Here is a 16,852-nt window from a genome sequence, read left to right as displayed (position 1 = left end):
GTCACATGGTGAAACCCCTTGTCTACAAAAAATACAAAAATTAGCCAGACGTGGTGCAGTGTGCCTGTAGTCCCAGCTACTCGGGAGCCTAAGGTGGGAGGATCACCTGAGCTAAGGAGTTCAAGGATGTAATGAGCCATGATTGTGCCACTGCACTCTAGCCTGGGTGACAGAATGAGATTCTGTGTCAAAACAAACAAACAAACAAAGAAAACTTGTTTTTAATTAAATAATATTTTAAAAAATGTACAAATATATACATTTTTTATTTGTAAAGAGTTTGGTCTTTTTTTTTTTTGGACAACCAATCTTTGAGATCTGATTAAGAATTTTTGAAATATTATTGTATTAATTAAAGAATGCTCAGTGTTGTAACAAACATACAAAATCATCTTTATGGCTCAAATTATCATTGACATCTTTTTAATGCTCATATAAAAACCAAGACATATTTCTGTAAAGCTGGTGGTTCTCAAATAGTAATACAGGGACTCAGATTCCTTCCATCTTCTGGCTCCTTTGTTCTCAACACATGACTTTAAAGTTTCCCCTGCTCATCTATGCCAAGTCCGTGAAGGAAATGAGCATTGAGAATCACCTCTGGAAGGCTCTCATGGTCCAGGCCTTCAATTTTCACGCATCACTAGTGCTCATTTTCCATGTGCTAAATATCTGTGATTTGACCATATCCTACTATAAGAAACATTGACAAATACACATTCACATTGATCTAGGAAGAAAAAGAAATGGATTTTGTGAGCAGCTATTCATTATATGTTTCAATGATATATTTTTCAATTAAAATTAGTATATGTGTATATATGTGCATGTTCACATACATGTAATATTAGAGTGTCTCTATATTGGAATTAATCCTTAATATATGCCTATTTGAATTCAGGAATTCCCTGGAAGTTCTTAATGGTATTTTTGAATTCTTACATTTTTCTCCCCTCATTGTTTCCATTTGTATTTAACTTGAATATAAGTGGAAAACATGGAATACATGACTTCCTGTAATCTTTATCTTCCAATAATACATTCGAGCTTATTTTTATTTCAATTAGAAAATATTTCTATCAATTGCTATTTCTTGAAATAGTAGACAATGCAAAAATAAAATTCTGGTGAATTTTTGTGAATGGGTTACACTTCTGTTATATTGCAAACAAATTTTGGAAGACATCATTGGACAAATGTTTTCCACTTAAAAACTTTGCATAATAAAGTAAAAGTTTAAAGAAACTAAAAAGAGTCTTCAATATATTTTAGAGAAAATTACTGAACAAGTTAAAAAAAACTTATTTTTTTTTTTACTTTTTCCCATTATGTTGTGGCAAACCCCAAATAACAGTTTTTGATACAGGCATAATATTTTGAATAAAAATACTTGATGCCGAAGATGTGAACAAAATTTTCCTTGGAATTACTATTACTAAAGATGAGTTAATCATATATTTTTTACCCCAGTTTTATTAGAATATGCTATTTATGCTTAAATTTCAAAGGAGCTTGCAAAGGAGATTATTTTAAAATAATCAAGCTGATGTTAGGTTTCATTCATGAATTTTGAGGTGGATTTTTTTTCTAGCCTGAAATTTTCTTCATTAAACTAAAGAACCATATGCTGCAATAGCTTGAAAATTAGTTATAGTATATTGGATTGATGCATTTCTGTGAAAACGGCCACACTCTATGTCTGTTTCAAAATGCAGACACTGCATTTTGGTAATGTTTTAAATCCATGGAGAGACAGAGGATGAAAACTGGAAACTGAAGAATAATTTTAAGAATGCTAAGCTCTTTGCTTTATTTATGTAAGTTACATGACATAAAATCTCAGGGAAGTGTTTTGACTATTACTGTACAAAATAGGAAGAACCAACTCAGTGAACAAATTGGCTTTTGTTTGCTGAGTCAGTTATTTTACAAAGAAAACAATTGCTTATTTTCAGTAGACATTTTTAGCTTTCCATGAATACTGAAAAATTAAAGACTTTAAGTTCTGATCATGAAAAACAAATTTATTTCACCAAAAATATTTTCAACTTAGTTGTTATTATTAGATAAACATATAACTTCATATATTAAAATAGTAGAAAAGTAAGGTTAATAGTATATTTTATTACATTAAGCAAATTAATGCATATATGCCATAGGCATGAATATTTAGAATGTTTAAATAGCACTACTTTTAATCATTTTATTTCAGCTTATGAATTTTCTTTTACTTACTATCAGAAATTAAGCATTTATTAAGCCTCAAGAGAGTGAGGCTTAAGTTATTACTTAAGACGGTTTTAAAAGGAAAATAAAATTGCAGCATTTAAAAAAGTCACATCACAATTTATCTAGTAAACCAAATACATTCAGAAACATATAATGCAAAAGCACTTTTAAAAGGCACCTATCTGTAGATACAGAAATCATACTGTGAAGGTTGTTATAATTACGGAGGAGAGGTTTTTTTCAGTATGGAAGTTTCCCAATAGTTCAAAATACATTAAGTTATAGAAGCCTCTTAAAAGAAAAGGAATCGTTCCTTGAATAGTAATCAAAATTATTATTGAAACGGGAAAAGCTCCCTTGTCCCCCTCGCAGTGCGTGCAATGGGGGTGTGGTTCACTTCTTCAGTGCCCCACTGCTCAAACCTCTAGGCGAGCATGTAGACAGGTAGGCTGTGGGGCTCCCAACCCTTGGTGATGTCTAGAAGTGGATGTTCACAGCTCCCGAAGCCCCACTGGGCATGTGTTACAGGGTGCTCTTTTAGTTTTTTTTTTAAATTTTATTATTTATTATTATTATACTTTAAGTTTTAGGGTACATGTGCACAATGTGCAGGTTTGTTACATATGTATACATGTGCCATGTTGGTGTGCTGCACCCATTAACTCGTCATTTAGCATTAGGTACATCTCCCAATGCTATCCCTCCCCCCTCCCCCCACCCCCCAACAGTCCCTGGACGGTCTATAAGTGGCTTGTGTTGGCCAGCTGAATTAGACCCTCTACCTTGTCTCAAGGACAGAGGACTTTCTGTATCCCCGGGTTCTTGCCTTGATGTCTGGAAAGAATCAGATCATATGTGGGCTTGGAGAATGAGTGCAAGGTTTTATTGAGTGGAAGTAGCTCTCAGCAGGTGGGGGAGCCGGAAGGAAGATGGTTTTCCTCTGGAGTCGGGCTGCTCAGTGGCCTGGGCTCTCCTCTGACTGTCCTAGCCAAACTCCATATCTTCTGCTTCTACTAGTCGGGTGGCCTGCCGGTGTGCTGGTGCCTGTCGTGGCATTCCTCTTGATGTCCAGCTGCCTGTGTGTTCCTCCGCTGATGTGCTCCTCTCGACATCCAGATGCCTCTGTCTCTGCCTTGCTAGGGTTTCAGGTTTCTATAGGCACAGGATGGGGGCATGGCAGGCCTGGGTGGTCTAGGGAAATGCTACATTTGGGCAAGACATGCCTGTCCTCACTTAGGTCCGTGGGGGTGGACCCCTAGCCAGGGACTACACCCTCCTCTACCCAGCACTTCCCTTTCCATCCCCACTTCAGTGTCATTTAAAGGGACCACGCTCTTCCCTTCCCAGTACTTCTATATCAATATTACTCTAAGATTTACAATACAAATTAAGATCCAATTGTTTGAGAGAATTGCAATAACTAAAGAATGCTTATGATCCCACATATTTTAATCTGAAAATAAACACACACATGTGTACACACAGGCACACGCACACATACATGACTTCAAAATAAATTCTCAGGCATACTATATGACTATCAAAATTGAAATCTCTGTAAAACTTGAAAATTGTGCTGTAAACATAGTATTAAATACTCAAGAAAAAATAAAACTGCTAAGAATTGCTGAGGGTAGTTTGGCAAAAATGAGAATACAAACCATGTGAATACAGAGTGATTTTTCTTTTTTATTTACCCTGAGGAGCCATTAATTTATTTTTCTGTAACTGAACAACACATTTTAACTTTGTGCTGCCTCTCCACCAGTATATTGAAACTTTTGAAAGAACAGCTTAAGGACTGACTTTTCTAATTAGCTTTTGGATTCCAAATTTGTTCTCGGTTTTGTACTTCATCTTCCACGTTTTCCAACTTCATCATTGACCCTGAATGTATCTTACCTTCCTTGTTATGATCTAGGCCTTTGACTTAATTATTCAACTTGTTGCATGTGTTTGACTTGTGAACTCTTGGTTATAACAATGACACATTCATGTTTCAGCCATGAGTTCTCCACTAATATCATTATAATTTTGGCCTGTCTTCTTAAATGACTAATCATATTTGGATAGCCACAAAGTTATAGCATCATCCTGGATAGTTTAGAAGCTTTAAACTTAATCATTGTTAGTATATATGTGATATGTCAATTTGCTTACTTGATCCTGCAATGTGCTTGATAATTGAAATTTTTTTTTTGTTCAACTCTATGAAAAGTCAGTCAAAAGGTATTTAGAGTGTTCAGCACTCTAAAAGGCCCTCTGAGGGGAAGAAAAGTAGGGAGATAGACACAGATTAATTACATGAAATATAAGAAATCACAAATAACATTGGACAATATTGTTGCTAGCAATTCTCCCTTTTCATCAGCCTTTCATAACTGTAGCTCAAGGAATAGTTTAGGGTCCCTTGAAATCTGGAGACCGGTTATTGCCCTTTGACTCTTGTCCCAGGCTTTATCTCTCTCTGTCCTGTTTGGAAAGGGTGATTCATTTTCACTTTGTTTGTCTTTTTAATTTCTAAAATTGTATTTTCAGTTGATGTCTTTTAGTTTGGGCCGAAAATTTTTTATGTCTTATTCACATTTAATTTCTCAGAAAGAGTTCCTCAAGCTTTTACCCCTTTGTAAAGTGGAACCAAGTAAGGCGAATGATATCAATTTTAGGTTGTACTAGCAAATTTATAAGTCACAAAATAAGTTTTAAAGAAGTCTCTATATGATTATGTATAAATGTTACATTGTGTGGTAGGGAATACCAGATGACTACTTCAACAGCCACATGAATTTTTATACACGAAGATATAAAACTGAAAATTAAATTTTAAACATTAACATCAGTGACATATTTAAACTTGTTTTTCACCCAATGAAGAAATAAATATGTAATTAACTACATAGTACTTAATAAAATTAAACATTCTATAAAACCCAAATATGAAACATTTCAAATAAGTACCCATCTTCACCTGCACATTAACTAATATCTGCACCTGTGTAGAAGTGAGTGACAGCCTCGTGGTATGGTATTACCTCAGTTTATTTGCCAGGGTCCAGAGTCAGAGCCCACCCTGAAAGTTCATCCGCCTGATTTAGCTCTGCATTCCAGTGGATTCATGTATATTCATATATAAAATAATTCACATTAATCTAGCCCCCAGGACTGACGCCAATTTTCTAATGTTCTGTGTAGTTAACTGTGTGTTCCGTATAAGCCGCTGCTTCAGGTAAAGCATCTGCTTTCAAGACACTATTTTTTTTTATTTTTAAATTTTGGTGAGGCAGAGGGAGAGAAGACTTTCATTTGACTTACTTATTCTTATTCAAATTAATACATTTAACAAACTGTCCTTCAATAGCATATGAAATAATTGTAGCAAAGTCAATAAATAATGAAATTTAGTAATATATTTAAACTATTATACATATAGAAAATATATTACCAAGGATTATGCTAAATTATTTGCTGAATATACTTTATCTACCTTTTAGTAATGTGTAAACTACAAAATGACTCCTGGTCAGGAAATTATTTTTTAGTAATACTGATTGTATAACTACTGACTTAACTTATGTGGGTAGCTGAATAAAAGGGTCACTTAAATTAGGATGAAAATAGGTGATAAATATATCTATCTTTGGCAAAATCAAGTTACCAGGATTACAAAATTTTTAAAGTGAAAAGAAAATTAAGGCTGTCTGTATTTGCAGAGTGAAAACTCTAGACAAATATTTTGCTATACATAAAATAATGTATCATTGAAATGGCTATTTTCATTTTTAGGATACAAATAGTTTCCTAATTAAATATTGTCCCTCTCTCTCCAAGAGGATGTATCTCATCAATGAAAAGAGGCAACACACTATTTTCCAGATATTTGAAAATAAATATCAGCTGAAATTATTATTTATCACATAATATTGTGAACAATATGCTGTTTATACTATTCTATTTATGGTATCCAGTATTTATAATACCATAATATGTGTGATCATTTAATAAATTCTATACAGTAATACATTTGAATTTAAATTTAAAAAAATATATTTAAGAGCTTAGAAATGATACGGACTTGTTAACCTTGAATTTTAATATAAAGATTTTTAAAATATAAGCTATTAGATATAGTCTAAAACTTCTTCAGACAAATAATTTTTAAGATGCTTTTTTAACATATTGCATGATGGCAATGAGTATCTGCAACAGCAGTCTTTAAATTTAAAAAATAAAATTCAATCAGAATTGTATGATCCTATAGGTGTATAGTTTGCATCTATGCACTTAGATGCTAGTTATATATATTACAAACCCACCAAAATCAGGGCTATATCTTCTTTTTGCATTGAGACATCCTACAGTGTTAAGAACATACTATCTCATCATGGAGAATTAATAAAGGCCTGTCTTATGAAATGGATATAGAGTATATATTTGGCTCAAACCTACACATTTTTTTGGCAGCAGGGTATGAGATATTATGCTACATATAAGAAGACAAAAGCTATTAAGGTGGGAAATGTTTCAACATTTTAATCCAGAGATTGAAGCATTTTAGCTTTAGAAAACCAATGCCATATGTACCAAAAATTCCATTATATAATGTAAATGTTTCTATTGCACAGGAGTCCATCACAGCCTAAAGTTCATTGTGAGGTTTTATCTAAGTTTCCAGTTGTTTTGTAGAAATAAAACCTGAAGCTGAGGTTAACTAGCATCTTATATACATTTAAAATAAATAATGTGAATGTAATCAGTTCAAACATTGAAATGTTAATGAACACAATAATGTATCAAGAACTGAGCTCAAGAACTTCCTTTGCAGGGCAGTTTGAGCCCTTCCCTGTATTGTTCCATGAATTGTAGGAGAATAATCTTGGCTGTAATTTAGTTGAAGAAATTTATTTATACTAACTTGACCTGAGACCCAAGGCTTCAGGATTAATTGTTTAATCAGACTTTCATAGAGCAGCAAATGTCCTGATGTTTTATGTACTTGCTAATTTTCTCTCTACTTTCATTTTCTTATCTTTCTCTGTGTAATTTCTTCCCCTTCTTCTTTCTGTTCATCTTCCTGCATATTTATGTCTTCCATCTTTCTCTTCTCCTAACTTTTTACTCTCTTTCTCTCTCACACTTTCATTTTTTAATGGCATTTGCATTTTCTCTTTTCCTCTCTTCTTTTTCCTTACTGATTCACTTGCTGATTTGTTTTTCATCTTTGAATTCCTGTATTAACTCTTCATTACACAGAAACACATTTCCTTATTGATTATGTTTATAAAATAAAATTTCCCTTTTCTATTTAAATAAAATTTGAAAGAGACACAGAACTGTTATATTTTATATATATATTTCTTTTCATTTCCAGTTTTTGTTGGAGTTAGAGAATTTTGCCAAGAACATGTTCTTTAATTCCCAGTTTATCATATAGAATAATGAAATAAACATAATTAAGAATATGCTACCTTCTCTGTACTCTGCTAGCAGTAATTTTCAAGGAGGTCATTTAGATAAAATAACTAAGGCAAAGAAGTCAATTTCTAGAGATGCTCTGTTTTTGAAAAGTAAGCCTGTGGCCGTACAACACACCAGTACACAGCCCACAGAATGCTGACTGTGTGTAAACAAGAAATGTCAAGTAGCATTCTCACAACAGCCTGAAATTGCAAGTTAGAATTCAAAGAAATTAAACAGCTTTTCCATGATCTCTTCATAATTAAGTGGCTGATTCAGAATTCTACATTATCTTTCCACTACAACATGCTGTCCCCCCCCAAATTTTTTTTATTGTTACGTTTTTAAATTATTACCAGGTTAGTATGTTGATTAAATGTGGCAATAGAGTTGGCCTATGTGATTCTAAAGAATCTTTCAGCCAGGCGCAGTGGCTCACACTAGTAATCCCAGCACTTTGGGAGGCCAAGGCGGGCAAATCACGAGGTCAGGAGATAGAGACCATCCTGGCTAACACGGTGAAACCCCGTCTGTACTAAAAATACAAAACAAAAATTGCCGCGTGTGGTAGCACGTGCTGGTAGTCCCAGCTGCTTGGGAGGCTGAGGCAGGAGAATCATTTGAACCTAGGAGACAGAGGTTGCGGTTAGCCGAGACTGCGTCACTGCAATCCAGCCTGGGCAACAGAGCAAAACTCTGTCTCAAAAAAAAAAAAAAAAAAAAGAAAGGGATCTTTCATAGTCTCATGTTCCCATTCCCTTAACTGCCAGAATCTCCATGATTTATGTACGTGTTATCAGTGATCTGAGAAGAGATTTCTTACTGGCTCTTATTCTTCTAAAACATAATCATTTTTTTTTTTTGGTGGGATTTAGTATCTTGTTTGGATAAAATTGTTCCCTTATACCTTAAAGATTTACCTCCACTGTCAGTCAATAAATACCTAATCAAGGTCTCAGAATGGGCGGCATAAGGAATAACAAACACTGAGCTAACATTGTTGAAAATGTAGACTAGGATAGTGATGAAATATCCTAAACTGGCATTTACCTTTGGAAGCCTGCTCAGGAGAGATTATCTGAGGAGTCAGTGACAACAGCCAACAATTGATGGGGAATTCCTATTTGCCAAGTACTACTTTAAAGCCTCAAAATACTATTTTTTAGTCTTAATTAGAACCACATGTGGTAGTTTTGTTTGTTTCATTTTTTTGTGTGTGTGTTTTTTTTCTTAACTACAGATGGGCTATTGAGACACAGAGAGGTTGAGCAATTTGTACAAAGTCGCACAGCTGAACAATGGCAGAGATGGGATTTCTCCCCAGTCAGTGTGGCTCCAGAGTTCATTTCTCAGCCACTTCTCTGCAGTGTATGCACAGGGGACTACTGTACTTGCACAGGAACTGTGATCCTGTGCATAAAATGGGAAAGGCTTCAACTATGTGATTCTCTCTTGAAAATTCACAGTGCTTTCTTAAAAGGCCTAAATATCTCTAAGAATGTTTGCTTCAGTATTTCCAATACATTTGTCCCACAAACTATTTTTTAAATGAAACATCTGTTAATATTTTATAGAACTAATGTTGCCTAAAATGCAATTCGGGGACCAATGTCTATAACCTCTATTGAATTTTCAGCTACATTGCCATTTTATGTACTTTAATATAAAAACAGAGGTTCTAGGATTCTGGGAGAAAAATATCTCTCATTAATATTTATATTATATTCACATATTTCCCAGCCATTATTGTCAAATATTACTTCAACACTTAACCCATTGGTTAGAAATATTTTTTGAGTAGTGGTTAAAGTCATTTTGGGAATAGCGATCCTCGGAACATTCTATGCGTATTCAGTCATGCAGACCTGAGATCCAATTGGAAATGGCTGCTTATTTGAGATAAATTCTAGTTTGTATTTAATTCCTAAGATAAATATTTGATGCTAAGGCACACTGAATATAATATTAAATATTTAGATGATTATTGTGCATAAAATTTTCTGATTTCACACAGAAGAATGGCATCTCAGTACAGTATTGTGTTTTTAATGGTTTGATTGATTTGGCCATGATTAATTACACATTTTTTATTTTTTTGAAGCCCTGTTGATATAATCAACAAGTAGGCTTTTGGGTAAACTATTCACTTGTGATTTCATTTCTATGCTTTCAGACATATTGTACGCTGTGCAAAATCCACTCACTCCCTACTCAGTAGAGTCGTTTTAATATTAACTCTAGCTTTTTTCAGTGAAAGGTGAGTGAGGGAAATTTAGATTCAATTTTGATGTGTGTAGCAAGTCCATTAAAGTGCTGTCACAAGGTACAAGTCACTCAATAATTCAAATGCTTGGCATCTACATGAAAGGAAAACGTTTTAAAATATCATTATAAAATAATCTTATAATTTGATTATCCAGCAAAGAAAAGTCATATGATTTGTATATTTTTAACTCTCTCTTGCTTTGGCTTCCATGAAATTGTACTTCTCCATTCCTTCTGTGGCATTCTGATTGTTTCTTCCTTGATTTTTTTGTTTTGTTTTGTTTTTTGCTCCTCTCACTTTTCCTTTCAATCAACAAAAAGGTGTTCTCCAATGTAATGCCACATTTCTCATCTCTTAATTTGGTCAGTTTGTTTATATTTGTATTTATTTATGTTTTCTATTTATATAGTCACTATCTATAATAATGGTAGGGGGCTGGGAGCAGAGGGATCTCCCAGAAGTTTTGGGAAGATTAAAGGAGAAAATTCATGTGAAGCATTTAAGGCAAGGCTGACATATAGTTACTTTGTGAGTGCTCCTTGCCTTAAAAACAATAGATCTTATTGGTGGTGTTACTCTTTTGTTTGTTGCTGTGGGTGCTTTTATTATTGGATGCTTAGGTGTAATATCTATGTCACCTGACGTTAATAATAATGACTATTTTTGTTACAGCTACAATGCCTGGGTATCTTCTATATGTTGAGTTTATACAAATTCTATCAATTATTTAATGATTAACATTATTATAGTTAATTATATAAACAAACTTCAGAACAAAGCTATGAAGTAAGTGTTGTCTTTCTCACTGAGACTTTAAGTAACATGCCCAAGGTCACATTGGTATTAGAGTTGAGTTAAAGTCATAATCTGTTTCTTCCAGCTGCATAGCCTAGCTTTGTAGGAAATGAAAACTTTTTACTGCACCAACTACCAAATTAATGTCTCTTGTCAGGAACTTTCTCTCACAAGGTGGTCGTTAATTCTCAATTTCCTGTTAAACATTTCTACAGCCTTCTCGGCTGCTTAAAGTGAATATACACATTATTGTGGCCATCTTTTATAACATTCATTTTTCCCCTTTTGCATTCTCTAATTATGTTAGTATTTATTATAATCTTATTCATCACTGACCTTAAAACTTGAAATATTCGTAATATTACACTAATCATTAAATTTTGATGATGATTTTCTGTGTGCCACAACTTAGGCTATATACTTCATAGATATTATCTCATTATATCTAACAATACTGTCATGATTTAAGTTTTCATATTGTTCTTACTTTAAAATGCAGTAACTGAGTCTTTTTTTGCAACTACTCATATTTTTAATGTTTTTAATATACTTGTGATGACATTTCATCACAACTACAGGTTCATATAACCATCATTATAATTAACATCTAAAATTGTTCCTGTCTTAATGAGACTATTTAATTTATCTAGGCTCACCAATTTGTAAGCAATGAAATTTTTATTCAAACATTGATATCCTGACTCCAGAGCCTATTACTCAATGATCAAAATATTCTGTGGTATAAGTACCTTTACATTGTTGTGTGACTATCATCAGGCCTCATCTTCAGAACTTTTTCATCTTACTCAACTGAAACTCTATACCTATTAAATATTAATTTATCATTTTCTTCCCCCCACCTATCCTAGCTGCAACCATTGTACTTTGTCTTTATGAATGTGAACTATTCTTGGTAGCTTATATAATTGTAATCATACAGTATTTATTCTTTTGTGAATGGATATTTCACTTGGAATAGTGTCATCAAGATTCTTCCACGCTGTAGCATATGTCGGAATGTTCTTCTATCTAAGGCTGAATAATATACCATTGTATGCATATACCACATTTTGTTTATCCATCGACCCACTTCCATTGATTGCTTTCATCCTCTGGCTGTTGTGAATAATGCTACTATAACTGTGAGTGTACAACTATCTCTTTGAAACCTACTTTCAATTTTTTTGGAAATACTGTATGAGTGGAAGTGAAATTGCTGGATCAAATGGTAGTTCTGTTTTTAATTTTTAGAGAAACCACCATAGTGTTTTCCATAGCAGCTTCGTCATTTTACATTCTAATAGGCGTGTACAATGACTCCAAGGATTCCAATTTCTTCACATCCTAGACAACACTTATTATTTCACTCCCCTTGAAAAATAGTGGTCATCCTCATAGAATTCTAATGGGTGTGATGTTACAGCTCATTGTATTTTGGATTTGCATTTTTTTTGTTTTTTGAGACGGAGTCTCGCTCTGCTGCCCAGGCTAGAGTGAAGTGGCGTGATCATGGCTCACTGCAAGCTCCCCCTCCCAGGTTCACGCCATTCTCCTGCCTCAGCCTCCCGAGTAGCTGGGACTACAGGCACCCGCCACCACGCCTGGCTAATTTTTTTGTATTTTTAGTAGAGATGGGGTTTCGCTGTGTTAGCCAGGATGGTCTTGATCTCCTGACCTCGTGATCTGCCCGCCTCGGCCTCCCTAAGTGCTGAGATTACAGGCGTGAGCCACCATGCCTGGTCTTGATTTGCATTTATTTAATGATTAATTTGTTGAATACCTTTTTATAAGCTTGCTGGCCATTTATGTGTCTTTTCTAGGGAAATGTCTATTCAAGGCTTTTGCTCACTTTTTAAATCAGGTGATTTAATTTTGTTTTTGTTCTTGAGTTGTAAGACATCCATATATATTTTGGATATTAACCCCTCATCAGAGAAATGATTTGCAAATATTTTCTCCCATTCTGTACATTATGTTTTCACTCTATTGATTGTATCTTTTGATGAACAGTTTTCAATTTTGATGAGTTTCATTTTATCTGTTTTTTTTTTTGCCTGTTTTTGGTGTCATATGCAAGAAATAATTGCCAAGTCCAATGTCCTGCAGGTTTTCTCCTATGTTTTCTTGTAAGAGTTTTACAGTTTTAGCTCTTATGTTTACATCTTTAATTCATTTTAAGTTAATTTTTGTTTATGGTATAGGTAAAGTCAAACTTTTTGTTTATTAATCCATCTTTCATGTTTTTTTGGAGGGCAGTATATGCCTAGAATTGGAGTTGCTGGATCTTACGGTAATTCTGTTTGATTTTTTTTTAGAAATCCCTGTCTAATTATTTTTACTTTGCAATCATACATTGGCCATCTATCACTCAATCATCTATGTATCCTATTATTATTTTCTGCCAACAGTATTTTAGTTTTCTCACAATCTTTTCTCTAAAAGCTGTATCACTTGTTTTCTTTTTTTCTACATTGCCCCCAAAATATTTTATCCTTACATTTGTTAAAAATTGCTGTAACCTTGTCTCGGTATATTACATTTCAGACAGTTATTTTTTCTTCCTTTTCTACTACTCAGTAACTACCATACCACAAATGTTATTCATGCTCTTTGCCTTTTGATTTCTCTGATTTCTCTCTGTTCATTAGCTTCCTGACTTAACTACCTATCATTGCCAGGATAGTTTATCCAAAATTGTTTAGGACTTCAAGCACTATTTTTCCTGTATTTTCAACCACCATGTCTTCTTACCCAACCTGTCCACTCACTGGGAAATTCAACCCAGGGACAATACACGTATCTGTCTTCTTTATTGCAACCAAATGAATATACATTCTTGCAGTCCAGTATCTGTAAACTTTGGCTTATGGGCCAAATCCAATCAATCATTTGTATTTCTAAATAAACATTTTTGAAACATAGCCATGTTCGTTTTTTCATTCATTTATGTATTGTCCATGGCTGCTATCATGTTAAAGTAACAGTTGAGTACTTGCTACAGAGAACTATGACCCACCAAGCCTAAAATATTTACTGTCTAAAATTTATAGAAAATATTTGCTAAACTCTTCATGCACAGTATTACAAATACTGCAAAAAAAATCATAATTTCAGCCACAGCTTGAATCTCAATTCTGTCCAGCAATGATTCTACATTTTCCAGGTCAACTCCATCTCCCATACTTCACAATGACTATTTAAAATGATCTCCTGGGCTAGGAACCATGGCTCATGCTTGTAATCCCAGGAGTTTGAGAGGTTGAGGTGGAAGGATTGCTTGAGCTGAGGAGTTTGAGACCAGGCTGGGCAACATAGTGAGACCCCATCTTTACAGCTCTACAAATACATATATATGTGTGTGTATGTCTGTGTGTGTGTGTGTGTGTATTTTCATGTGTTCTTCAAATAGTCTTAGTAGATGGCCTTGATTTATCATTCAAATTAATCAACTTTATGTCTCTGAAGAAATGACCAACCTGTATCCAGACCCATTTTTTTTAGAGTACCTCTTATTGTAATAAAAGATATTCCTCTAGCTCACACCCCTTTCTGGTTGTTTATATACTTTACTCATTACTGTATTCATTCATTAACTTTAACTTCTTCCATTTTTCTTCCCATTAATAACCAAACATGCTAATAGGTCTATTGTGGTTTTAATCTATCTATCTATCTATCTATCTATCTATCCATCTATCTATCTAATCTATATGTGTATGTACATATGAGAACTTTCATGAACCTAACTCTGTTTTGCCTGTCAAACTCTCTTTATCTTTTACTTTGCAGTCATACACTGATTTTATCTATCTTTCTATCTCTATTATTATTATTCTGTCCACAATATTTTAATTTCTTAACAATTCATTCTGTGAAAGCCATATTACTTGATTTCTTTTTTCTCTTCTATGTTGCAAAAAGCATAATTTATTTCCTAATTTTATAGCCACTATCTTGTGTTTCTACTGACTATCTAACTCAGGGCTAACTTGAATTTAGCTTTAGTTAGACTATTCTGAGGCATTTTTATTGTCAATAGTGACTTGCTTATTGCTATATCTGACAGCCATTTTCAGCCTTTTTCTACTTATACTCATAACATTTGCCCTTCATTGTTGGATACTTTTCTTTTACACTCATCCCATGAATTTTCATTTAACATGCATCTCATTTTTCCTCCAATCCCTCTTGATCCTTCTTAGAGTGCTTGAGGCACTATATGCCCAACAATGGTATATTGGTGGGAGAAATGGACACACTCCAACACACTCTGCAGAAAGATTCTATATAACTTAATGGGAAGGGTGTTTATCCAGGTGCTACCATAACTTACTGTCTAACTCAAAGAACTCTCTCAACTTCTCTTTGACTCAGTTTTGTCATTTATAAAATATTGTTTAATAATTTAACCTATCTCCTTTTTTTAAGAGTAAGTTAATTAATGTGCATAAAGTGCTACAACATTGCTGTGCGTGTAGAAAGGTAGTCCTTTCTTACCTATGGGGCATATGTTCCAAGACCCCCAGTGGATGCCAGAAACTCTATGTGTACTGTTTTTCCCTATATGAACATACCTATGACAAAGTTTAATTTATAATTAGGTATGGTGAGAGATTAACAATAACTAAAATAAGATAGAATTATAACAATATACTATAAAAAAGTTATGTGAATGTAATCTGTCTCTCTCTGAGAATATCTTATTGTATGTAATATTTTTGGACAAGGGTTTAACATGGGTAACCAAAACCATGGAAAGTGAAATCCTAGATAAGAGAGGACTACAGTAATAAATGTATACTGCAAATGGTAGGAATTGTCTCCAAAGCCTCCCTCTGAGCCCCTCCAGGTCAATAGATCTTAAAGTTTCCATATGTTATGGTGATAATTCTTTCATCAATTTTTTTAGTTCAGTGACATGTATTGCCTCTAATGGTATTGTGAAAATACTTGTCCTGATGCCCCAAACACAACAAAGCCAAGCTTGAATTCATCGTATGCTGCTACAAGGTTGCCTCATTGTTCTATCATTCTCTCAATTGTCTGAGGAAGGAATCTGGATGTCATTCTTGTCTTGTTTCTCTATATCAATGCAGTTACCAAACTCTGCAACATTTACATGCTACATATCTCTAAGATGCGTCTCTTTTAATCTATTACCATAGCCATTCTCCTCTCTGTGACAAACATTTCTCTTACCTGAAATGCTCCAGTGGTTTTCTAACTGCATCTGATTTTATAATCTTACTTTCTTGGAATAATTTTCTCAGCAAATAAATCTAATCAGAACACATTTTTCTATAGAATATCTTGAAGTATTACTATTTATTTCTTAGTTATTGTTTCTTGCAAAGTTTTCTTGCAAACTCATGTGAAAATTATATCAGGAATGCCCTTGGTATAAAGAAAGAACTCATGCAAAAATTATATCAGGAATGCCCTCGGTATAAAGAAAGTAGCTATTGACATTGGAAAGTATTGAAGGGTGAGTCAAAGATGTTAGGTGAAACAATGGTGAGCTGCTGAAATGGGATGGTCCTACAGAATCGTCCAGTTTTGAGGCACAGGGCATAGGACTTTATTTTTCCATGCTGTATTCACTAGTCGTTAAATGCAGATTGCCTTAAAAGAGCATGTATTCTGGGATGACCTATCTGTCTTTGGCACCAGATAATTCTTAAAAGGGTAGTTAACCGAAAACTCAGTAACAGCATTTCCAGGGGGCTGACAAATTGTTGTTTCAGATCTTAAGGATCTTATTGGCCAACTATATCATCCACAACAATTGCAATTTAGATAATGTTCAAAATATTTTAAAGGTCTTAAGAGTCCCTTCATAATTACCTACATTCTCTTCCCCAGTCTCATCTTGTAGTTAACTGAATACATAATTAATCTTTTTATCTCAAGAAGTTGAATTTGATTTTTAAAATTTTCATTAGGCACCTCTCCTCAAAACTGTCCTTATTAAATTTCTATTAATTTTAATTTAAAAGATAATATAAATTCATCCATATTTTAATAATTATATAATAAATAGGGAAAGTATGATTTTTTTTAACTTTGAAAAAAACAATGGTAGTACAGAACATATTTGATCATATAGGA

The 16,852-nt window shown here is 33.8% G+C and overlaps 1 protein-coding gene across 6 annotated transcripts in view; it reads left to right on the top strand.

Moving 5' to 3' along the window:
- FSTL5 (follistatin like 5) overlaps nt 1-16,852 on the top strand; it is a 781,414-nt gene that overhangs the window by 344,767 nt on the left and 419,795 nt on the right. The window lies entirely within an intron of this gene.

Source organism: Nomascus leucogenys, chromosome 7b, assembly GCF_006542625.1.
Source record: "Nomascus leucogenys isolate Asia chromosome 7b, Asia_NLE_v1, whole genome shotgun sequence".
Taxonomy (NCBI): domain Eukaryota; kingdom Metazoa; phylum Chordata; class Mammalia; order Primates; family Hylobatidae; genus Nomascus; species Nomascus leucogenys.
Note: the sequence above shows the minus strand (reverse complement) of the source record. Positions and strands in the feature narration are given on the sequence as shown.